This window comes from Pinus tabuliformis, chromosome 2_1, assembly GCF_031772625.1.
Source record: "Pinus tabuliformis cultivar Carrire ecotype Pingquan chromosome 2_1, CPIR1, whole genome shotgun sequence".
NCBI lineage: Eukaryota > Viridiplantae > Streptophyta > Pinopsida > Pinales > Pinaceae > Pinus > Pinus tabuliformis.
The window spans coordinates 653,825,034-653,850,244 of NC_142299.1; the positions used below are offsets into that span (position 1 = coordinate 653,825,034).

General features: G+C 37.7%; 1 pseudogene; it reads right to left on the bottom strand.

The window, feature by feature from the left end:
- Positions 1-1,381: 1,381 nt before the first annotated feature.
- LOC149202283 (peroxidase 47 pseudogene) lies at positions 1,382-1,987 on the bottom strand (annotated as a pseudogene).
- Positions 1,988-25,211: the final 23,224 nt, after the last annotated feature.

A 25,211-nucleotide genomic window follows, 5' to 3' on the forward strand; every position in this document is an offset into this window, starting at 1 on the left:
AGAGACATTAGTCTCGCTAGCTATTGTCATAAGTATGTGTTGGAATTGGCAATTTCAACAATATACACATTTATTTCCATGACAAGGAAAGAAAAACAATGAAGATGACATTGGAGAATATGGGTTGGAGCAACATCAGAGATTAAAGGATTATGGAAAACCAAGTTTGTTTGAGTTTGTAGAATAGACTCATGATTATGATAAAGTATGAGTCACACATTGTAATTATAGCAAATCCACATGTCATATATTTCTTTGTAATGGTCTATTGTGGTCCTTGAAATGTTTTATGTACCTACAATCTTTTTAATCTTGGAGTATATTAAAAGGGCATATGGTTGTAAGACCCAAAGAGGCATGCATACCACATTGCTCCTTAGTAACATGATGGTGTGGAATTAACCACTTGGTAGATACGAGGGTGGCAGGGGTACTCGTATCTAAGATTGATATGCAAATTGAAGAATTCAATCTTTGATTAAGTGGGGGAATTGTGAGATGGACTTATCTCAGAGTGTAAAGGACCACGTTAAAGAAAGTTCATCAAGAAGTTGGATGGACCATGTATGATAGACTTCCTACTAGACCAGTGGTTGCAGTGGTTAGGTACCCATGCGTTCCGGTCGATGGTTGTTCCTTTATATGGGCCTCGACAATTTGATGATGTTTGCATGAACAAGGTAGAAGGTCTAATTGTGAGATTGGACAAGATGTAGATCTTGCTGATTGAGATAGAGACAAGTAGTCATTAAAGGGGCCACTTGGAAAATATAATTCCTACTTGTCTTTAGTGTGCTCATCAATTCTAAAATGAGTTTATTCCTATTAGTTAGAAGTACAATTCCCAAGATATTTTAATAACTTAAATATCTCTCGATTGCCATTTAAAAACCCCTAAATTATAATTTCTTATACAATATGCTAATCCAACATATTAAAACTTATTAACAAACTAATGAAAATAAATATATTATATATGGAATAAAACATTTCACTAAACTAATAAAATTAAGTATTTGTTTTTCTAAATATAAAAAACCAACCAAGCCTGAATTATGATTTCCAACGCAAATTTTGAATATTTTATTTTAACAACACTGCTATTTTTATTTTCAATATTATTAAATTTTAGTGGGTTTATTACACTTTATCTAACATAATTGTCATTACTTTAGTACTATTTTATGATAACTTTTTCAATGAGCTTATGATACTTTGTCTGACGTAAATACTATTCAATCACCATACTTTTTAATGGAATCTAATCTTCTTTATTTTAAATTAGTTAATTATATATATATAGTTAAATAGTTAATTAATTATGGAATCTTAGACCATGCCTCACTCTACACCGATATCCTTCCGTCCCTACGACCCGTCTTCACCTGCCAGAACGGCCCTGGAAAATTAAGGCAACAAAATTAGAGGGACCGAACACGGACTGCTGTAGTGCAATTAGATTTATAAAGCTGTTGTTTAAGAAACAGAATACAGATTTCTCTCTACAGTGTAATAAATATGAATTAATGGTAATGGACCAATGGTATTGAATTATGAATACCGCAGAAGCAGCATCGCGAGCAGCCAGAGCGACAATGTCAGCACATGAGACCACTCCCGGACATTTATCTTCTATTTGTGCCTTGATATTGTCAGTAAGTTCAAATCCACGCACGGTGAGATTAGGAATTGCGTCCTTTTCTGTTCTGTTGTTTTGTGTAGAATTCAAGAGCAGTGACGCATCGCAACCCTGGAGTAGCACCAATTCAGATCACATTAATCATCATAGCACATCTTAAATGGAAAATTTTAGACATTGAAGAGTTTACATACAATAAAGTGTTTAGACATTCATGAGTTTACATCGCCTAACAAAACAACCGTGGAAGTGTAGCCTCAAAAGAGAAGCCGCTATTGTGTGATCTGCCGTTATGTACTTATTGACCACTCGTCCATCAAGACCCTCAACCCCTGGACAACTTTTCATGTAGAAATTATATATGGGTTGCCCTCGTGCATCACATTGGCACATGTAGCACCGCTGCAATCACTGCAATTCCAAACATAACAGCAGAAGTTGCACGAATGACTGAATTAAAAACAACACATTGGTTAATATTCTGAGGCGATGGAGAGACTGATTCGATTTATAGCATAAACCTCCTTTCTACTTCTTTGTTCATCGCAGGCACATTTCATGTTTTCAAGTAAAATAACATTTTCCAGGAAACTCCTTTTCCAATTGTGCCAGCAAGTTCCATGAATTTTATGTCTGTTAGGTGCTTTATGATTTGACAGAAGGTACAAGTCAGTGGTTCTGCCCATAGCATTCTTTTCACGCTTGAGTAAGAGGACAACTGATAAAAATTTATTCATACGGGTCTATTCAAATGTTTTGGGTTGTCAGCGTTTTTAGGAAATTGTTCATTACTTCAAAGAAATTTAAGAAAAATTTTCAATACTTTCTAAATTTAAAGCAAGTTTGCTCAGGAGTTTCTTTATATTAAATTTATTCAATGGGTTTGTTTTAATAATTTTATTTTATTTTATTAATCAAACTTATACTCACGGTACTTATATTTGTCCATGTGCTTTTGGTTTGTTGTTCATGCCGTTGTTGGGTTGGCTTTGTTTTCTTTCTCCTTTTAAATAACTGGTTTATTTTTTATTATTTTTAAATCAAAATTTTCGTTTTAAATAATTGGTTGACTTTTAATTATTTTTAAATCAAATTTAATTAATGTAATGTGTTCAAATTTTTATAAAGACAAAATATTTTATAATCCCTAAAATTATAATTTCAAATTATGAAATTTTTGTAATATATATTTTTAAACTACCAATCGTACTCGTGTGAATGGATTTTAATGGTTTGAAGATAGTAAAGGTTTAAAATTCTTGTCAAGAGATAAAGAAAAATAAGTTATGTTTAAGGTTTGTGTGACTAAGGTTAAGCGTAATTTGGAAGTCAATATTTTTATGAAAATATACATAAAAAAAGGTCATATAAAAAGTTGGTGCGATTTATGTTGGACACAATTTCTAATTTATTTGAATGTTCAAAATTCTAGGAATGACATACTAAAAACTCCAACTACAGTATTACTCCTCGTATTACGCATATTAGATTTGGGTCAGTATTATTCATATTAAATTTAATCCCCAAATAATTTAGATGATTTGAATATCTTTTAAATATAATTTAAAAACACCTTAACTGTAATTTCTTATACAATATGTTAATTTCAAAAATCAAAACACATTAACAAACTTAAAAAAATATATAATTTGAAAATTAATAGATCATATATTTAATAAAACATTTTTCTAAAATAATGAAGTCCATTAATTCAATTTCTAAACATTAAAAACCAAGCTTGAATTATCATTTCCAAAATATTAGAAAGTCATGCTTGAATTATGCTTTTCAACACAAATTTTGAATAATTTGTTTGAAAAGACACCCATATTTTCAATGCCAGCTATATTATTATCATTTACTCTTATGTATCTCTGGTTATACTATCTCTAGTTATACTATATTCAATCTCCTCTTGTTATACTATTCCATCACCTCTTTTTCAATTAGTTTATTACGTTTTATCCAACATAATAACAATCACCTCTTTTTCAATGGGTTTATTACGCTTTATCTAACATAATAAAGACCTCTTTTTCAATGGGTTTATTACGCTTTATCTATCATAATTGTCTTTATTACAGTACTATTTAATGACCACTTTTCCAATGAAGTTATGATATTATAGGTAGCATAAACATCCTTTTCGTACTACTATTCAATCACCTTTTTTCATTGAATTTATTATTCTTTATTTTAAATCATGTATAGGGTCGAAATCAAAAACTTTCTTTCTCGCTTTGGACATTTTTCATAATGTCTATCTACTTTAGTTCTATTTTTGGAGAATGAAACGGTATCTTTAGAGTTTTGTGTAGAATTATGTAATATATTTTAATATGATATAGATTTTGGGGATGTACTATAATATAGATAAATATAGAATTATTGAACATTCTCAATTCAATTAGAGTAGGAAATAAAACAATTATATATATATATATATATATATATATATATATATATATATAAATATATAATATAGCATTTCAATATTTAAAAAATAATTGATATTTCATAATAATTGGTTTGAAAAAAAATTGTAATTATAAAGTTTAATGTAGATAGAGTTAAACAATGTCATCCTAAATTCTTCATACTAGTTAGAAAGATTATAAGAATTTAAATATAAAGATATTTTTGAGAATAATTTTATAGTAATTGTTAGTTTTGGAGGACATCCTCAAATCAATATATTTAGAAATCTTATAGGTCACTAATATTTATTATTTATTTTAGTTTGAATATGCCATTTGGGAAATGCATTTGTAATGTATATTATATAATTAAATTGAAGTCTGGTTCTAGTATATTACATCATGATGTGTTAATCACGATGTGTTAACTGTAGGCATTTTTTTAATAAAGGATTGATTCTTGATGAGAATCATCACATCTAATATGCTATGATAACCTTCATTGAATGCTAATTCAATATTTATTTTTTAGAATTATCATGTAAAAATGCATTCAAGAAAATGTTGAGATATGTTGTCATTGATGGAAACAAGGTGATGGGAACAAAGTGTTTAGTGATGGAATATCACAACAAGAGGCACAAGTCTCAAATAAATGTCTCGAAGACCATGTTCCAGTCACACAAGAAGGGAAAAAGATCAAAATTGGTGAAGTATATTGGAGCGTGTTTTGGAGCACTAGATCATCTCGAATGCAAGTGTAATCCACCCAGATGGTTAGCTCTGAAATGGATTTCCAACGATATACAGAAGTCGTGAAAATGCGTCCTCGATGAAAAGATAGGGTCAGTCAAAGTTTGGTCGTCCGAAGGCCTTCATAGTGGAGTTAAAGGTCGCTAGAGCCTTTGGCGCAAAGAAAAATTTGGATTAGGTGCCAAACTCAGCGAAAAGATAGGTAGAGCCTCTAAGAAATATCTTTGGTCACACGTGGCAGTGGCGAGCTAGACAGCAGGCAAAGCCCAACTAGCGGATACACAATTACGAAACCATTATTGTGCCTAAGTATAAGAAACCAGGTGAGACTTGTTGGGACATGACGACTTAGAGTTGTCTAATAGAGAGTGAGCAGTAGAGCCTGTAGTACATGCTAGTCAAATGGAGGCATCCTGGAGGTTTCAAATGTGTCACATGGGAAATAAATTTGGATGCATTGAGCGGGTGGAGCCCACTTGACAATGGTAGCTTGGAAAGGAATTCCTGAATGACTATATCAAGAGCATATGGTTAAGCGTTAGGATCTAATAAAGTAGGTGGAGCCCGCTCAACTATGATTTCCCAAAGGCATAAAAACTAGGTAGCAAAGAGGATATCCAACCTAAAGGTTTTTGTGGAAAAATAAAGAGAAAGGTCGGTAATGCAAAAAACAAAATAACAATGGAAATGGTAATACATCAAATGTTATTTTCTCTCTCGTCCTAGAGGATAAGTGGCAGCTTGTGATTGTCCCAGACATCAGAGGATAGTGATGTCAGCATCAAAAAATAAGAGGAGGACATGTGGCAGGTGGATTCAGAATTTTTTGGCACCCAAGTGGCCCTTTTCTACGCAACACGTGTCACCAATCATAGGTTGGCATATAGCATTACTAATGTTAGTATGATGTCATCCTGTTGGATGGAGGCCGATAAGTTGTTAACAAGGCACATGAGGGATGTGCTGGGCCAGAGGCATAAGGATGACGTGGCAGCTCACTAAGCCTAGAGAGTTTCTCTATTGGCTCTTGCTGCAGTGGGAGGACCCCACAGTAAAACTCAAACCATAGGACAAAGATTGGAAATTTGTTAATAGAGCATGAAGAAATGAGGCAAGTAAAGGGTGTTGAGACATAAAGGATATGGAGCAAAACATTCGGTAGATAATCAAGGCATGACCGGTGATCCCTACTAGATAGGTCAACCAGGAGGTTAGACCCTGAGGGGTTATTGTTGTGCATATAAATGAATGTGTCGATAGGAAAGGAGTTATGGGCTAAGCACCCAGACATGGCCCTATGCCATAGGAAGAAACCAAGGGCACAGAGATATAAAGATTCGAGGAGGCTCTGAAAGTGGCTAAGTGGAAACTCCTTGGTTGTTTTGTCTAGAAACATGAAGAAGGGCCCAACAGTAATACAATGCGGGGCCATCCTCAGATCCTAAAATCATGTAACATTTTAGGAATTACAATTAATAAAAAAGGTTGAGAGCTTTACGTTAGCGCTAATCGTGGTAACTTCGCGTAGAAGTGTGACCAACGACGTAGAGCCATTAATAATGGAAATAGGCTTCTGATAGGAGTTGAAAGGACTTAGTGCCCACGGTCTAAGTCGGTGGTTGAAAAGACCCGGTCTTATGGCGAAGAAATAAAATGAGCTATAGAAAGGGTCTTAAGCGCAAATTTAGTGGATATGATAATTTGGAAGTAAATTTCACAATTAATCCAAACTTAACTGTAGATCAAAATATAATAAGCATTGCTAAAACCTGTAAAACTATAGATTAGCTAAAAGCTATAAATAAACTCAGTTCAACTAGCACAAAAGGTTGGTTAAGGTCTGAGAAATCAATGAACAGGTGCAAAGGACTAAGAGAACAGGACAAAAGAAAAACAAAAGGAAGCATGTATCAATCAAATATAATAAAAAGAAGTTAAGGAAAACTCTTTATAAGCCGCTTGATCAAGAAAAATTGACACACAATTTTTGAGACCTAGCTTTTGGTGTAGTGAGGTGTTGGCATGGTGTTCACAGTAATCAGAGGGTTTTGTAGCTGTTTTTCTGAAGTGGCGATGGAGATTTAAGTGTTTTTGAAAGGAGAGAAGGCAGTCATTAATCCTAATGTGAAAATGGATGAAATATGGAACAATGAATTCCAAAGAAAGTTGTAGCTTGTTGATTAGGGGTTGGTTCTTCTTCAAGTGGGTGTTGCAAAATAGTTTGGGTTTTAGCTCCATTCAATTTCAGGAGATAAATTAGGGAGTTGTAGCCTCCTGTTGTTTGTAGCTAGAGAAATTGTAACAACAAGTTGTAGCTTGCCTTATGAATGAATTGAAGAGCAGTTCAGAAAGTTACATGTTCTTGTGTGTTCCATTCTGATTGCAAGCATTAATCCATGGTATGGTTATTTAATTCATTTCTAAAGTATTTAATGATGAACACAAAGTAAAATAAAATTTTGAATTGGTCAAAATTGTTACAATACTGATTCATTCCCACTTCTTAGTATTGTCATGGTTTCCAACAATTGGTATCAGAGAAAGTTACTTCTGATTAGTCCAACAGCTAGAAGAAATATCAAGGACCATGGAAAAATAGGAAGGAGTTTTTATCAATAAGGCGCATATGTTCAATGGAACAAACTATGTGTTTTTGAAATTGAGGATGAAGAACTACATTAAATCACTTGGAGTTGATGTGTGGGATGTTGTGGAAGAAGAACAACAAATACCTCCAACGTTGGTTACCAAAGATCAAAATTTGGAGTTCACATGCAATGCTAAAGCAATGCATTCCTTACTTGCTCGCCTAGCTGAATTAGAACTTGTCAAGCTGATGGATTACAAATCTACCAAAGCAATCTGGGAAAAGATGAGTAACTATTACAAAGTAGAAAACAAGGTAAAGAAAGCTAAACTCCAAGGTTTTACGTTCCAATTTGAATCATTGTGCGTGCATGATGATGAATATATTGCAAAGTATTTTTAAAGAGTTCATGATGTTATGAACACCATAAGAAGGCTTAACAAGAAGCTAAATGAAGATGTCTTAGTTCAAAATGTGTTTAGTTCTCTTTCGTAGAGGTTTAATCACAAGGTGCAAGCCATTGAAGAAATGGGAAAGCTGAGCACTCTCACCCTAGATCAACTTCTTGGGATACTGCCTTCCTATTAAATGGGGAGTTCTAAAGGAAAGTCTACATCCAAATAACCAACCTTCAAAGCAGTGAAGAAGTGCAAGAATGAGCATAATGACTCATGTTGTGAATCAGATGAAGTATAAGCCAACTTTTTGAGGAATCTCAAGTGAGGATCAAACATGTATAAAGGTAAGTTTCCCTTTAAATGTTTTAGTTGTGGTCAAGTTAGTCATTATGAATGAAAGTATCTTGAAAAGGAGAAAAAGGACTATGATCATAAAGAAAAAATTAAGAAGGTTCAAAAGGGAAAAACGAAGTCCAAAAAGTGAGGCTTCTATGCTCAAGGTAAGAGCTCCTATAAGATTGAGGCCAGCTAATCCTCAGACGAGGATAGAGATGATGAGAGCCCTAAGGAATTCATGTAAATGGCCACTGAAAATATGTAAGTCGAGGCTACTAGCTTTGATAATGAAGAGGGCAAATTTGACCTTGAGGGAGAGCTGGTAAGTGCTCTTGAAGAAATATAGAGGTTGATAAAGAAAAACCAAACCCATAAAGAATCCTTGATAAAATACAAGGTTGAGGTAATAGAGCGATTACTTCCGTAGTTAGAAGAAGGTAAGAAAATACAAGATTCCTTGAACCAACAGATAAATGAAAGGGCTCAAATATGTTATATACTGGAAGGAGAATTTTTATTGTTGAAGAAGGAGCTTGAAAAGGCTGAAACACAACTCAGATTCAATTGGAAATTCAACAAATGGACAAAAAAATTAAATGAAATGTTGGAGGCTAAACCCATCTCCAAAGGTCGAAATGGTCTTGTTTTTTATGCTAAACCCAACACAATGGTCGAATTAAAGGGTAATTTAAAGGAAAACTACCTTTTCTCCAAAAAATAAAGAATTCCACATAGCGAGAGACACTTACTCAGCAAAAGAGAAATCAACAACAACAAAGGGAGTATGCTATCGATGCAAATCGAACTGCCAAAAATTCTACTCAGCATTGAAGACATAAATCTTGGTACAATGATATCTTCCTAGGGTATCGTTTCACATGCACCAATTATGGCCACAAAGCAGCAAACTGTAGGGTTAATATCTCCTATAGACAGCTTGGATCCAAGGAAAAAAAGTTGCAGAGAAGGAGTAGACCCATGTATAATAATTTCTTTACTCCTCTGAATTATCAAGTGCATTGTTTTAAATGCCACAATTTTGGTTATATAGAATTTAATTGTGGGCTTAAAGAAAATAAGACACAGATAGTCATTGAGAAAATTGAATAGAATCCCAATCTTTGGAAAGGGAAATAGAAATCAGAGCACTGTGACATTGCCTTGTACTGTCACAATGGTGGGAGTCATTTGTATATGGATAGTGGATATTCTAGGCACATAACAGGAGATAGAAGTAAGTTTCTCACTTGGAAGCTTGTTGAAGAAGGTAGTGTTTCCTTTGGTTACAATTCTCCATCTAAAATAATTGCAAAAGGAGTGGCCAATCTCTCAAATTGAAAGGGTAATGCTAAGAGAATTTTGTATGTTGATTTACTGAAACATAATCTATTGAGTGTGTCTCAGATGTGCGATCAAGAGAATGATGTGGTTTTCAAAGCTAAAATTTTTCAAACCAAGTCCATAGGCACTTATGAAATAGTTGTTAAGGTTATAAGAATAGACAACAATGTCTGTGTGTTCAAGGAGAAGACATAAAAGTGTTGTTTGACCAAGATTGATGAGATTTGGTTATAGCACATAAGGCTTGGACATCTCAACTTTCACCAGATTTTCAAGCTAAGTAAGAAAAAAGCTGTTAGGGATTTTACTAGGCTTTCAAATCCAAAGACCATTATTTGTAAATACTACTGATTGGGAGAACAAGCTCGAGTTTCTTTCAAGGAAAAATAGAACTCATTAGAAAATCCATTGTAGCTGGTGCACATGGATCTATGTGGACCACTCAAAATGTAGTCAACCGCAGGTAAACTCTATTCTATGGTAATAATTGATTATTTTAGTAGGATGATGAGAGTTTTGTTTCTTAGAGAGAAATATGAGGCTTTTGAGAGGTTTAAAGAATTCAAATCTATGGATGAGAATGAAATCAATTGCAAAATGAAACGCATCATGTCAAATAATGGAGGTGAGTTCACTTCAAAGGAATTTGATGAATTTTGTAAGACAAATGGAATTAAGAGACAATTTACCATAGCAGAGACTCTTCAGTAAAATGATGTTGTAGGGAGAGAATACAAGTCAGTGCATACTTAGCTAGAGAAATGATGACCGAGAGGAAAGTTACACAGAGGTTTTAGGTAGAGCCTATTGACATAACAGTTATCATTCTCAAAAAATTTCATTTTCAACCCAACAGTGACAAAAATTTGTGTGATTTGTGGGTTAGTAGACCTCCAATAGTTAAACACTTCCAATTTTTTATAACATATGTTACATTAAAAAAAAGATGAAAAGCATGGAAAAATTTATCCCAAGAAGATGAAGGCATTTTTCTAGGTTATTCACAGAACAAAAATGTTACAAGTGCTACAACAAAGTCACTAAAATGATCATCGATTGCAAAGATGTAAAATTTGATGAGCATGTTGCTGAAGAAGAAGGCAAATCAGTAAAATTTAGTGTTGGTGAACCAACAAACATTAGTGATGAAAATGATGAGGTAGTTGCAGAAGAAAGTGAGGAAGATCTCTAAATTCCTTAAACCAGAGATACCCCAAGGTATGTACAAAAATATCACCCAATTGAACTAATAATTGGTGAATGAAATTCAAGAATGTAGACAAGAAGCAAGTTTCTCAAGCCACCTACGTAGGCACATGGTGCACTGTTGTCCATGGAGGAACCAAAAGATGTTTCTCAAGATAGCTAAGATCAACATTGGTTCAAGGAAGTGAATCAATAATTGGACCAAATAGAGAAAAATCATACCCGAGAATGTGTTCCAAGACCTACAAAGAAGAATGTCATTGGCACCAAGTGCATATTCAGGAATAGTTTCAATTATTGTGGAAAATTGGTAAGAAAAAGGCTAGGTTGGTATGAAAAGGCTACTCTCAAATAGAAGGCTTGGATTTTGATGAAACTTTTGTTTTTGTTGTTATATTAGATGAAATATGAATGCTTTTTCCATTTTCTTGCTTTCAGAAATTCAAAATTTATAAAATGGATGTCAAATCTTGTTTTCTTAGTGGAGAGTTAAAAGAGGAAGTTTACAGAGAGTAGCTAAAAGGATTTTAGTTGACAGAGAAACCACATTATGTATGTAGACTGAAGAAGGCATTTTATGGAGTCAAGAAAGCCCCTAGGGATTGGTATCGAAATATAAATAACTACTTGATCTGTGTGGATTTAAAAGAGGAGAAATTGGCAGTGATCTCTATGTTAAAGTAAAGGACAATAAACTCATTGTGGTAATTGTATATGTTGGTGATATCATCTTTGCTAGTGATTCAAATTTTCTAACAAGTGAGTTTGAAAAAAATATGAAGGATGAATTCGAGATGTCCACGCTTGGAGAACTACCATATTTCCTTGGATTGCAGATATAATAGACCTCTAAAGGAATTTTTATTTCTCAAGGCAATTATCTCAAGGAAGTGATAAAGAAATTTGGAATGGAATAATTCTCGTTGGTGATAGGTTGCAAGCTTAGAAAGATGGATGAGACACCAACAATGGACTAAACCTTATATAGATCCATCATTGGTAGCCTTTTATATCTCATAGATTCAAGGAAAGACATCATGTAAGTTGTTAAAATAGTTGGAATATTTCAAGCAACTCCTAGACAAAGCCATCTATTAACAATTTAAAGAATTCTTAGATATCTCAGAGCAACAATGGACTATGGACTATGGTACCCCGAAGTTACAAATTTCTCATTTACTATTTATATTAGTGTTGATTGGGAAGGTGATGTGGACGATAGAGAAAGAACAAATGGTGGTGCTTTCTTTCTTGGGCAAAGTCTAGTTTCATGGTCAAGAAAGAAGTAAGCTTTCATTTCCTGATCTACAAATGAAGCAAAATATATTGCAGAAACTTCTTGTTGTACTTAAATTTTGTGGATGAAGAAAACGTTATAAGATGTACAAGTATTTTATGATCAACCTATTCCCATTATTTGTGACAACATAAGTGTAATAAACATGTCATAGAATTCACTTTTCCACTCTAATATCAAGCATATCCCCATCAAGTATCATTTCTTGAGGGAGCATGTTGTAGCTTAGATTGTGAAACTCGAGTATGTTACCTCAAAACAATAAGTTGTTGATATTTTTACAAAGGCGCTTCCTAGAGAATAGTTCGAGTACTTAAGGCAAAAATTAGGAGTCATTCCTTTTTCCTCCCTTCACTAGGCCCAACTCGAAGAGGAAGAAAGGTAGCTCGTATATGTTTGAAAATATATTGGTGAAGCTACCAATTTCAAGAGGATCAACATGTTAGAATAAGATTTGTAGATAGGAGAAGTATAATGATAGGAGGAGCATGATGGTGTCGTTTGACATTGATGTCAAAGGAGGAGAGAGATTTCTAGTAATAGAAAACAAAATCAGGGAGATCCATAGTGACATTATTACTAATAAAAATACCAACAATAGTACTATAGTAGCAGTTTCAACTATCTCACGGGGAGAAACACTCATTTTCCTATGGTTTTTGTGAAAAGCCAAGGTTTTTTGTTTGATTTTGGTGTTTGCGTCAATGCCAAAGGGGGATATTGTTGAGATATGTTGTTACCGATGGAAACATGGTGATGGAAAAAAGTTCATAGTGATGACAGGTGGTAGCATGAGGCACATGTGTCAAAGAAATAACTCTTAGAGCATGATCGAGGCACACAAGAAGGATAAAAGATCAAAATTATTGTATTATCATTGGAGCTAGTTTTTGAGCACTAGATCATCTCATATGTAAGTTTCAGCAACCGATATAGGTAGAGCTCTGAAAAATATTTCGAGTGATATATGGAAGCATTGAAGAGGCCTCCTAGAGTAAAATATAGAGTCATTCAAGGTCTGGTGACCCCAAATTTTTCATAGAATATTTAATGGTAGTTGGAGCCTTTGGCGTGTAGCCAAAGTTGACTAAAATTCCAAAATCAGTGGGAAGACAGGCGGAGCCTCTGAGTGAGAGTTATGGGTAGACGTCGGAGAAGTTGTTTGGACCAAAAGTCAAGCCCACCTGGTGGGCTTACCCTAGAAGATACACCCTGACATAATTGTTTTGGTGCCCAAGTCTAAGTCGCTGTGTAGAAGTCACCTAGACATGATAGCTAAGTGTTGTCCAATTAAAAGTGAGGAGTTGATCCCATAGTATAGGTTTCCTAGTAGAGGCAACATGGAGGGTGGACCTTGAAGATTTCAAATGTGGTGCAAGCGAAAAGTGTCAAGATGCATTGAGCAAGTGGAGTCAACCGTTAATGATAGCAGAGAAAGGAATTCCTGGAAGATTGTTTGGAGAGCATAGGACTAACCATCGGGATGTACTATAGTAGGTTGATCCCATCGGGCTATGATTGCCTAGAGGCATAACAAAGGAGAATAGAATAGGAGAGTCGACTCGGAGGTTTTCACGGAAAAATAAAGAAAAGTATCAGTAAGGCCAAAAATGAAATAACAAAGGAAATGATCACAAAAAAAATCCTTGCAGGATCTTTTCTCTCTCCTCGAAGAGGACATGCATTAGCTTGTGATTGGCCAAGACAACAAAGGATAGTGACATCACCATCAACCAATAATACTAGGACATGTGGCACATGGATTCATCATTTTTAGGCACCTAAGTGGCCCTTTCTAGGTGACATGTGTGACCAGTGATATGTTGACATGTAGAATTAGTAACATCAACGTGATGTCAACCTGCTGGATGGAGCCCGACAGGTTGTTGATAAGGCACAAAAGGCATGTGTTGGGCTAGAGGCATCAAGATGCCATAATTGGTGACTCAGCATGAAGATTTTTTATATTGGATCTTGTTGCAAGAGGAGGATCCCATGGTAAAACTGAGACCGCAAGAGAAAGCCCATAAGTTTGTTAATAGAGAAAGAAGGAATGCACTGAGAAACCAGTGTTGAGAAATGGAGGATAGATGACAAAACAATTGGAAACTAATCAAATGATGATCAAGCAGTTGCCACTAGACACATCAACCTAGAGGTTAGACCCCGGTGGGTTATTATGGTGCATCTAAATGAATGCACCGAGAGGACAAAAGATAGATGATAAGCACACACAGAAGACCCTATGTCATAGGAAGAAATCAAGGGCCCAGGAATATAAAGAGCCACAGAGACTCCGGGAGTGGCTAAGTGCTAACTCCTTGGTTGTTTCATGTAGAAAAATAACCAAGGGCACAATGAAAATAGAATGTGGGGACATCTCGAAATCTGAGAATCTAGTAACTTTTTAGTAATTCTAATTAATAAAAAATTCAAGAGGTTGGACCTTAGCATTGGGCATCATCGCTTTGTTTAGAAGCATGACCAACTATGTAAAAATGTTAACAAAGGAAATCGGCTCCCAACAACAATTTAAAGGACTTAACACCTAAGGTGTAAGATGGTGGTTGTAGAGACCCTATTTTATGTCGATGAAGCAAGAAAAGGATCCATCAAAAGGGGCTTAAGTCCAAATTCAACAGAGCTCATATTTGGTAGTAAATTTCATAGTTAAGCCAAACTTAACTACAGCTAAACATAAAATAAGAACTATTAAAAGTTGTAAAAGTCTAGATTAGATAAAATCTACAAATAAACTCAATTCAACTGATAGAGAAGGTTTTTTACGATCCGAGGACTCGGTGAACAGGTGCATAGGACTGAGAGAATAGGAAAAGTGAAGAAAATATGGAAGAATGCAACAATCAAAGAAAATAAAAAGAATCCAAAAATGTTAAGACAAATTCTTTATAAGTAGCTTTAATTAAGCATAATCAACATGTAATTTTTGAGACCGGGCCTCTGGTGAAACGAGGTGTTGGTATGTTGTCGACATTAATCATATATTATTCTAGGAGTTTTTCTGAAGTGATGATAGATATTTAAGTTTTTTTGAAATAAGAGAAGGCAGTCATTGATACTAGCATGTAAAAGGATGAAACATGGAACTATGAGTGTCAAAGAAAGTTTTAGATTGTTATCAAAGGTTGGTGCTCCTTCTAGTGGGTGCTAGAGAATATTTGGGGTTGTAGCTCCATTCACTTGCAGGTGCTAAATTAGGGAGATGCAACTTCCTATTGGTTGTAGCCAGATAAATTGTAACAACAAATTTTGGCTTCCTTATGAATGAATTGAAGAGAAGTTATGAAGGTTATGTGTTCTTGTGGGTTCCATTGTGATTATTGGAATTTATCCATATTATGGTTATTTAATCTATTGCTAAAGTATTTAATGATGAGCACAAAGTAAAAAAGATATTGAATTGGTAAAATTGCTACAATAATGATTCACCCTCCCCCTTCTAATATTATTGTAGTTTCCAAAACAAAGGGTTTTCTATTATGATTTTCATTCTAATTTTATATAATAATTAATGGTCATGAATTTTATTAACTCTTAATAATTACATGTCCTTAAATATTATTAATTATTAGAAATAAATGAAACCTCCTTTATTTTACTTGATAATGTGTTTAGACTTCCAACATAATCATTTGACCTAGGAAACCATGACGTATGAGATTCTAATTTGTTTGATCACACCCATTTTTGGGAACGGGTTCCCCCAAGAGGTAGTTTTGGGGCTAAAAGCCCATGTTTTGGGGCAGAAGGACCAAATTTTGTAATAAAGATCTAAATTCCCTGCATTTTGTGGTCGTGAAGTGCGAATATGTCAAAGGGTTGTCTACCCTTGTTTTGTAAAGTCTCATGTCGGCTGTAAAGATCTACCCATGGTCCGCGGATAATGGGATTGTATAAAAAGGGAGTGTTAGAAGAGTCTAAGGGAAAAATATTAGTAGTAAGAAGAGTTTTGGGTAATAAGTTCTAAGTGTTCTCGGGTCTTACCATAGGTAGAGGCTCTATAGTTGAGTGCGTAGAGGGCTAGGGTGGAAGTACGCAACTGAGTGCGTGCACCCCTCCAGTTGTGTGTGCAGGGTGGATAGAGTCTGTACTGAACTTGAGATATAAATAAAGAGAAGTATCCTTCAAAAAACTATGTATTTTTTCTCTGTTTAATGCATATGATGATATTATGATATGATCTGGGTTTATAATGTAATGCTTATTTAATGTGCAAATGTATTCAATTATATTTGTTAATTGAACGCGAGCAATAATATAGGATTATGCAAAGATAAATGTAAATGCGTGGTAGATTAGGTAACACTTAAGATAACTTGGGAACTTATACAGTAATGTAGCCACAGAGGCACATAAGTGCATGGACCTCGGGTTAGGGCTATGTGAAGATCAGTTGGGTACCTTCGTGGAGGTATTGAAGGACGGAAGAGAAGGAACATCGATAAAGCCCTAAAGGCTTATCGATCTGCATGAACACATGATCAGGAAGTATAGATCAACGTCATGACCATTTCACGATGTAGAAACTGGGTTCCTGCATCCCCCCATACTGTGTCGGGTGAGACTTTGGTCCATGCTTCACGGGCTAATGCCGAAAGGGCCAATAGTGTAGGGATTTGCTTGGCTGAATAATGTTGAACCCGGGTTAAGGCCCATCAAGCCACCAAATGGTTCCATCCCAGGACTGAGATCTGCATGAGTGATGTGTGATGTCATATCATTTGAATCCAACTAAGAACGAAATTGAAACTTGATTGGATAGAGAGATCCACGAATTTGTGGCACAAGAAAACAAGAATCTGCAACTAACGAAAGAAAAATGGTTGATTAGATGCTTTTACGTAGAAATACATGAAATATTCTTTTGTTCCTTCCCAGTTGAGTTATACGAGTGGATCGTGAAGTTGGAAGACGACTAAGGAAGGTGAAGGCTTGACAAGCTGACTGTTTAGAAATTGGAGCTACTGAGGAGGTTGGAAGATTTTGAAGATAATATTGCATGCGCTATCGACCATTGGCTCAACCGCATCATAGGAAGATTTGTGATAGAGTTTACGGTCGATACATCTGTCAGTTACAGCGAAGCAGAGCGCCACTTCTTCAAAGGACCACGAGGTAAGTATCTAAATCATTGACTACTTGGATTAAGATTCTCCTATGTGAACAGTGGGTTGTGTGGTTACCTTGATGTTTGGAGATACATGAAGCAGAAATCCTTTCAAGGATAGAGGAAGAAAAGGTCCTGAGTACAGGCCACTGATCGTACCTCCTTTAAGTGATGATGAAGGAACATAGGAGATTTCTCCTCTGAGCACTAGTCAGTTTATAAGACAAGGGTTCCCGTAAATACCTACACCGCCTCCACCCTCATCACATCCATCCACACCACCTCCATCCTTGCCTCCACTGCTCACCCCATCAACCACACCATCTCCACCTCCACTCTTCAATATGGCGAACTCTGTAATACTACCTGTATTCAAGGGCGTAGGGAATGAGGACCTAGACCAATTTTGGTTCGTCATAAGGGCTGTATGGGAGCTCAGTACATTGTGAATGATCACATGAAGAAGGAAACGTTGGTTAGTTATTTGTAGGATCTTGCGCTAACCCGATACATTAAGTACTCTAATGGTAACAAGGCAGCTATGTTAGCGGAGATCCAGACCACGCTGAATAGATAATTCAGCAAGCCTAAGTTTGAAGTAGAGTTGATTGTGGGATTCAAGGAAATTGTGATGAAACCAAGTGAGACCCCTTGGGAGTTAGGTCAAATATTGAAAAAATTTGTGAAGCTAATATGAATTTGACAGATGGGTAGCACCGCAAATGGTTCGTGGCTTCGCTCCTACCTCACCTAAGTGTTGCACTATCACAATAGAAGATTATGACTCAGGAAGAAGCTTTCGAGATTGTGATGAGACTGCATGAAATGCCGATGCAAGATCTAAATCTAAGGGTTCAATAGATTCATGCACAGTTGCAAAACATTTGTCTCAAAATGAAAAGTCTGAAGTAGGACAGAACTGCTCGGCAAGAGGTGCACAAAGATGTTTGGTGAATAAAATGCAAGGGTTAGAGGAATGATAAGGATCACTACCTAGTTTTCACAAACTATGTTCCAGCAAGAGGACCAATGCCTCTATGACCAGAGGCCATGATAGGGCCAAGTTCAGGGCCTGCGCTATGGTGTGCTATATGTCTGGTAGCAGGGAAACATACGACTGATAATTTCCATTTGCTACAAAAATTTGTACAAACATCGCAACAACTGTTCTACAATTTCTATCAATCAGTAGGCCATGACAAGTGCAATTGTCAAAGTTACGAATTGATGATGGATAAGGAACGTGCATACAAAGTGTAGACAGAAACGTGGCCTCCAGACCAAGGTGTTGGGGGAACGTGACGTGAGTATTAGGGGTGTAGCTGAGGCCGAGGTGGGCGAGGGCTTGGGAAAGGCCAAGGATAGCTGGTTTGTTACAATTGTGAAGGCCCAAGGCACTATGCAAGGGACTGTCTGAATTCAACGTGATTTTCATGCTGCTACTGTACTCAGTTTGACCATGCGACTGAAGATTTGCCAATATTGTTGGCTAAGATTCACTAAAAGAGGGAGCAGCCTCCGTAGCCGACACAAAACCTGTAGATGATGAGGGCTGAGCATCATGAGAAAGACCCTAAGGTAAACATTATGCTCCGAAGTAGAACCACGACTAGGGAGGATAAAGGTAATCAACCTACAGAAGGTGAATGGGTCTGAAAAGCACTAGAAAAGGAGACTAGGTTTGATTAGGAGTGCACAAAATAAACATTTATGGAAGAAAAGAAAAGCTTCGTTGAGGCCTCTACCTTCGGAAGTAAAGAGAAATAAGTTGAAGAAATGGATCCATGCATGATTGCCACGTTCTTGGAGACCTTTATGAAGTTGATCCATGACAGTAAGGCTATGAAGGGCCTATAAGAACTGATCAATCGGTTCATTACTAAGGATGGCACTACTAGTGAACCATGCATGGTCAGGAAGCTTGGCAAGGACAATGCAAGGACCGGGCAGGAGATGAGACTCATCGCGCAAATAGGGGAATACGAGATGGACAGAGTTATCCTGTACCTTGGGTCTGACGTGAATGGTTTTCCAAAATAGACCTAGAAATGAATGGGGAGACCTGCACTCCAGTGCTATCCGATATAGTTAAGAATGGTGAATCAACAAAAAATTATCCCAATGGGGAGGCTACAAGGAGTCACAATCGACATCGAGGGCGCAAGAACACTGGAGGATTTTGAGGTAATAAAGATTGTGGATGATATCAATCCCTACCTTGCACTCCTTGGAATCGATTGGGCCACTCACATGAATGGGGTAATCAACCTGAAGAAGCGGAAAATGATATTTGAAAACAAGTCGCTCCGTGTAGTGGTGCCACTGGATCCCACAGAGGGACCATGCTATACAGAACCAGTCTAAGATTATGAAAGTGATGACGATCTGCACCAGATTTATAAGATAACGCCATGAGACTAGGATTGGGTGAATCCAATAGCAGATGAATACATTGCATGGGATCACGAAAGCTCCTCCACATCAGATTCAGATGAAGAATTTGAGCATTGGCAGAACTGACTGCATGAAATTTTGACGTTGCATTGTAATATGATGACCAAGTCATTGCACTGTGTGTCATCTGAAGTTAGGGATCTACCTCATTATGATGGCCTAACTGCTGTTGACTATTTTTTGGATGCATTTGAAAGAGAAGTACTGGAGGTACATCGCTTCCAATCCTTTGACTGGGTACTATGCACTACGCCTATAACTTGGTGGGGTATGCACAAAGATAGTTTCAGTGATTGGCATGACTATAGGAGGATGATGAGAATACAGTTTGGGAAGCCAAAAGTGAAGATGATAGATAAGTATGATGGAAGAGATGACCCACGGGATCACCTGGCTAAATGGAATAAAGCTTATGTTGTGGAGCCCCAGCCTGAATGGGTGCATCTGTTTTGTCATACCCTGCGTGTCATACCAATGAATTGGTATTTTGAAACTAAGCTCTGCCATGGCACTAAAGAATGGGACATCCTGCACCAGGGATTTCTAATGATGTTCATATTTGAGGATGGGTTTGAATGTATTGACGTGGTGCTTCAGGAGGTTAAAGCAACGATCTTTAGGATATCGTAAGATGCTTTACCTGATCCAACCTAATTGCACTACCCAGCTGAGCCATGCACTGGAATGCTATAACATGACCATTGAAGAAGAAGATGAGGATCCCCAAAAAGTTAATATTACAAAAACTGAAGGTCACTACGAGGCAGGTCAACATTGTCACAGAGGTGAAATGAAAATTTGCAAAGATTGGGGACTATTGGGATGATGAGACAGTAGAAAAGTTTGTCGAGCTCCTCCACGAATATCAGGATTTGTTCCCCACAAGGTTTTCTAATCTAAAAGGGATAATAGGAGACCTGGGTGTCATGAATATCATGCAGAAACGAGATGTCAAGCCTGTAAAACAAATTCCTTACTACCTTAATCCTAAGTATAACGAAAGGGTTCACATTGAGTTAGATAAGATGCTCATGGCATGAATTATTGAACCAGTAGAAGAATCTGATTGGGTAAGCCCAATAGTGGTTGAGGAAAAGAAAGAGAAAGAAGAAATAAGGATATGCGTGGATCTCCGGAAGCTGAATGATGCTTGCATGTATGACCCCTTCCCGACCCTATTCACTGATGAAGTCCTGGATAATATAGGCGGCTAAGAAGCATACCCTTTCACTCATGGGTTCTCTAGCTATCATCAGATCAAAATCATGGCTGAAGATAGAAGTAAGACGACCTTTGTGACAAAATGTGGATGTTTTCAGTATACTGTAATGGCTTTTGGGCTGAGGAATGCATTAGCAATATTTTCGTGCGTAGTCATTGCGGCACTCAAACACTTCATTCATAGGTTCCTGGAGGTTTACTTTGACGATTGGACAGTGTTTGGATTAGTCAAGCATCATGTGGCAAGTCTGTGCTTAATGTTAGATACGTGTTGAAGATACCAGATCACACTTAATCTGAAGAAGTGTCTATTTTGTGTCCCCTTTGGGATCCTGCTAGGGAATGTGGCATGCAAATAGGGATTGATGGTAGACCCTGAATATCATAGTGATAATCAACTTAGAGGCACCAAGGAATGTGAAATAGTTGCGCGCAACCCTGGGGCATACCAAATACTATAAGAAGTTCATCCAGAGCTATTCCCAGATCACCGTGCACATGGAGAAGCTATTTAAAAAGGATGTTACATTATTGTTGAGTGATTGATGATAAAAGAGCTTGGACGTGCTGAAAGAGAAAATGGTCACCGCACTAATCCTAGTCTTTTCGGACTAGAAGAAGGAATTTCATGTGCACGTGGATGCCTCACATATTGCATTGGGGGCCATGCTGACACGAGCGGGTGAGGGGGAATTGGACCATCCTATAGCTTTCACGAGTAGGAAGTTGTCCAAGGCTGAGAAGAACTATTCCACTATAGAGCACGAAGCACTAGCCATGTTATACGTGCTCCAAAAGTTTAGGCACTATTTGTTGGGTGGACATTTTAAGATGTATATGGATCATTCTGCGATAAAATACCTGGTTAATAAGCTTGTGTTGGGGGGGGGGGAGATCTACATGTGCTTGTTATTATTCAAGGAGTATGATTCTGAAGTTATTGTGAAGCCTGGACAATTGAATGCGGGACCAGATCATCTATGGCGCATTGAAATGGGAGAGGAGCCCACTAATTTGGAGGAAGGATTGCCTGACACATAGTTCTTTGAGGTACATGTCATGGACAGTCACTTTGAAGATATCATACAATTCTTGACAACAGGGATTACTCCAAAAGGATATACAAGCCAGTAGAAGAAGGAGTTAGTAGTGCGCACAACAGAATTCTCCGTCATTGTAGGACATTTGTACAAAATGTGGTCGGACAAAATATTGCGATGTTATGTACCTGACTTTGAGTGAAGAAGCATCCTCGTAGGGGATCATGCAGGAGCTATATGAGGACATTATGTAGGAAACGTGATAGCGTGGAAGGTTCTGTTTGCTGGATGGTGGTGTCCAACTCTTCATAAGGACGCAAAAGAATATTGTAGGGCCTGTGACGCATGTCAATGGATTGGCAAGCCATCATAGAGGGATGAACTACCATTGATACCACAGGTGATATTACAACCATTCAAGAAATGGGCAATTGACTTTGTGGGACCAATTCAGCCTCAGGGAAAGAAAACAGGTGCACGGTACATCATCACTACGACAAAGTACTTGACCATGTGGGCAAGGGCATATCCTATGAAGGACTATACCAGTGTGACAAAAATGAAGTTTCCTTTCCAATATGTATTGACAATATTTGGCTGTCCAAAGATCTTGATGAGTGATTGAGGTATGCACTTCCTTAATGAAACAATTAGTATGTTGATGGAAGAATTTCAGGTGTATCATCAGAAGAGCATGCCCTATTACGTGGAGGCTAATGTGACAGTGGAAGCATTCAATAAGGTACTGGATAATGCACTGACAGAGGTCTCCAATTCTTAGAGAAGTGACTAGGATGTGCGCATACCAGCAATGCTATGGGCCTACAAAACGACTCGCAAGAAGTTGACTGGACAAATGCCTTTTAGACTTGTGTATGGTGTAGAAGCTATGATGCCAATGGAATACGTTGTACCTAGTCTACACATAGTGGCACTCATAGGAATGGCGGACTGCAGAGCCTTCAAAGAGAGGTTCGTGCAACTAGCAGAGCTTGAGGAGGATGAATTTATAGTTGGATTTCATCAACAAGTTCAAAAGGAGCATGAAAAGGCATGGCATGTTCAACACATTAAGCTACACACCTTCAAGGTAAATGATCTGGTTTTGCTATATGACAGCAAGTTTGATAAATTTACAAGGAAATTTAGAATGCACTGGGTAGGGCCCTATGTCATTAAGGAGATTACCAACGGTGGAGCAGTTTAGTTGGCTAAATTTAACAGAGATCCCTTCCTAGGAAATGTGAATAGTAGCTAATTAAAGCCATACACTAGTGATCTGATGAGGTGACTATATGAAGGTAGCACATTCTTAGCACTCGAGGCAGTTGGAAGGAGGCACGAGACTATAAACTACACTGCCCAGGTTGGGGAACTTCACGTGAAGAAACTACATTGAATGAGGAGATGTCACATAAACCACACAAGTGCATAGAAGGCTATGCTACCTGGGATAAAACCACTCAATTCAGCTTAAAAGTTACCATCACAGTCATTTTTCATGATTTGATGACGAAAAATGACCAAATGGAGTGGGGGGGCAGAATTTAAGATGAAATTTATGGGCGAGATCCTTGAAAATCTGCCGCCAATCTAGCATTAATGAACTAATTTTGGGATGAATGGACTGATTCAAATTCAAAATGGCCTATAAATTACATGTGGCTACCCAACGAAAAACACTTGGCATTTTGAGCATTGAGTTGTTGAGCTCTCAGACGTATATGAATTGTGAATTCTTTGAAGCTCTAATAGCTAGTTTGGTGTTTGAGCAATTGCCAAAGGAGACACAAGAAATATTGAATAGCATCATGTTGACACTGGCAGAAACCATAGATATTGGGGAAGCAATGATAGCCAAAGGGGCTGTGCCAAAGGTTTCTATAGAAGTACAGGGAACTACTATGGAGGTTGCAGAGATACCCAAGTCACCACGGTCGCCTAGACGAAGGCCTACCCAGACCCAAGAAGGTGTGAAAGGCAAGAAAGAAAACTAGGATGTGACACCACTGGTGCATGTGTCACCTAGGAGAAACCCATCAAAGGACAAGCCCACCACTCAAGGAGAGGGAAAAATAATTAACCTAGAACCGAAGGAGGAAGAAATTGAAGATATCCCAATGGACGATGAGGATATTGCGATAGAAATGGAGGACATTGAAGTTGAGGTGTCTGACCCCATTACTAAATTTCATGACTATGTCCCTCTACACAGGGGCAAGGCCAAGGTGCCTAAGGATCTTGATGGGTGTCTGTGGCTAGAGGAGCCAATACCCATCACTGATAGACTGATCCATAGGATGAAGAGGCTGCCATATTCAGGGAGAATTTGGCTATGATGTTTAGTGGAAAGGTGGGTGAACTGGCCCTCGTGGACACCATGAAGAAGAAGTTCAGATTAGTAACGAAGTTGTGCAACTATGCGATTACAAGTATTTTCAACCCTACAGTCAAAGTGGCCACACAAATATTGGCAGGGAAGGTCATGCGGAAGTGTTGCTCCGATGAAGTACTGGTGCTCGTGGTAGCTCTAGCAGCCCAACATGCGGAGGGGTTTCAGATTAGTTGGGTGCACTACCTCTGTGTTGAGTTCCTCGCGAACTACCACGAGGCGCAGGATCTTAGCAAGAGCTTCCACTATGCGTGGTTCTTGCTGTCCACCATGCTGGTAGCCTGGTTGCTAACCAAAGATAGCCAATTTCCCTCGGTCGCGCCAGACCTGCTTAAGGCTGTAAAGTACGCTTCGCTATGGGCGACTAAGGAACCTTAGCAGATCAAGGACAACAAGATCTTTGGGATCTTGATGGAGATGAATGTAGACATGGCCATCTACCGCAAGCCACGATTGTCGCCTACAATCCTTGATAAATTGTAGCCGTACGAAGAATTTAAGGATGATTTCCACCATGTATCCATAAGGGCGCAGAAAGACCCCGAGCAAAAGTGGCATGACTTCCCTACTTTTGATGGATGATGTGATTCAAGTGGTTATTGACATTTGGCCAATAGAATGGCACACTACCTCGGACGTAACAGTGGGATCTAGCAAGACAACCACATAGCGGAAGAAGGATGAAGCCAAGCTCAAGATGGAGCAACTGATTGAGAAAAGGAGAAAGGATGTTGAGGATAAGGCTAAGGCATACCATGCTACCACACAGGAGACAGGTGGATAGACAAAACGAGAGGAGCGTGGGTCTGACAAAAAGAATTCACCCTCCCCAGAAGAGGAGGAAGAAGAGGACGATCAGATAGAGCATGGAGGAGTAGACCCATAGACACCACCATTCTGTATCAAGCATCCAAGGGGACAAGGAAAAGTAGGGCCGCAGAAGAATTCCAAGGCCAGCAAAATGTCCATGGACTTGAAGACCCTAACAGAGGGGGATCTAAA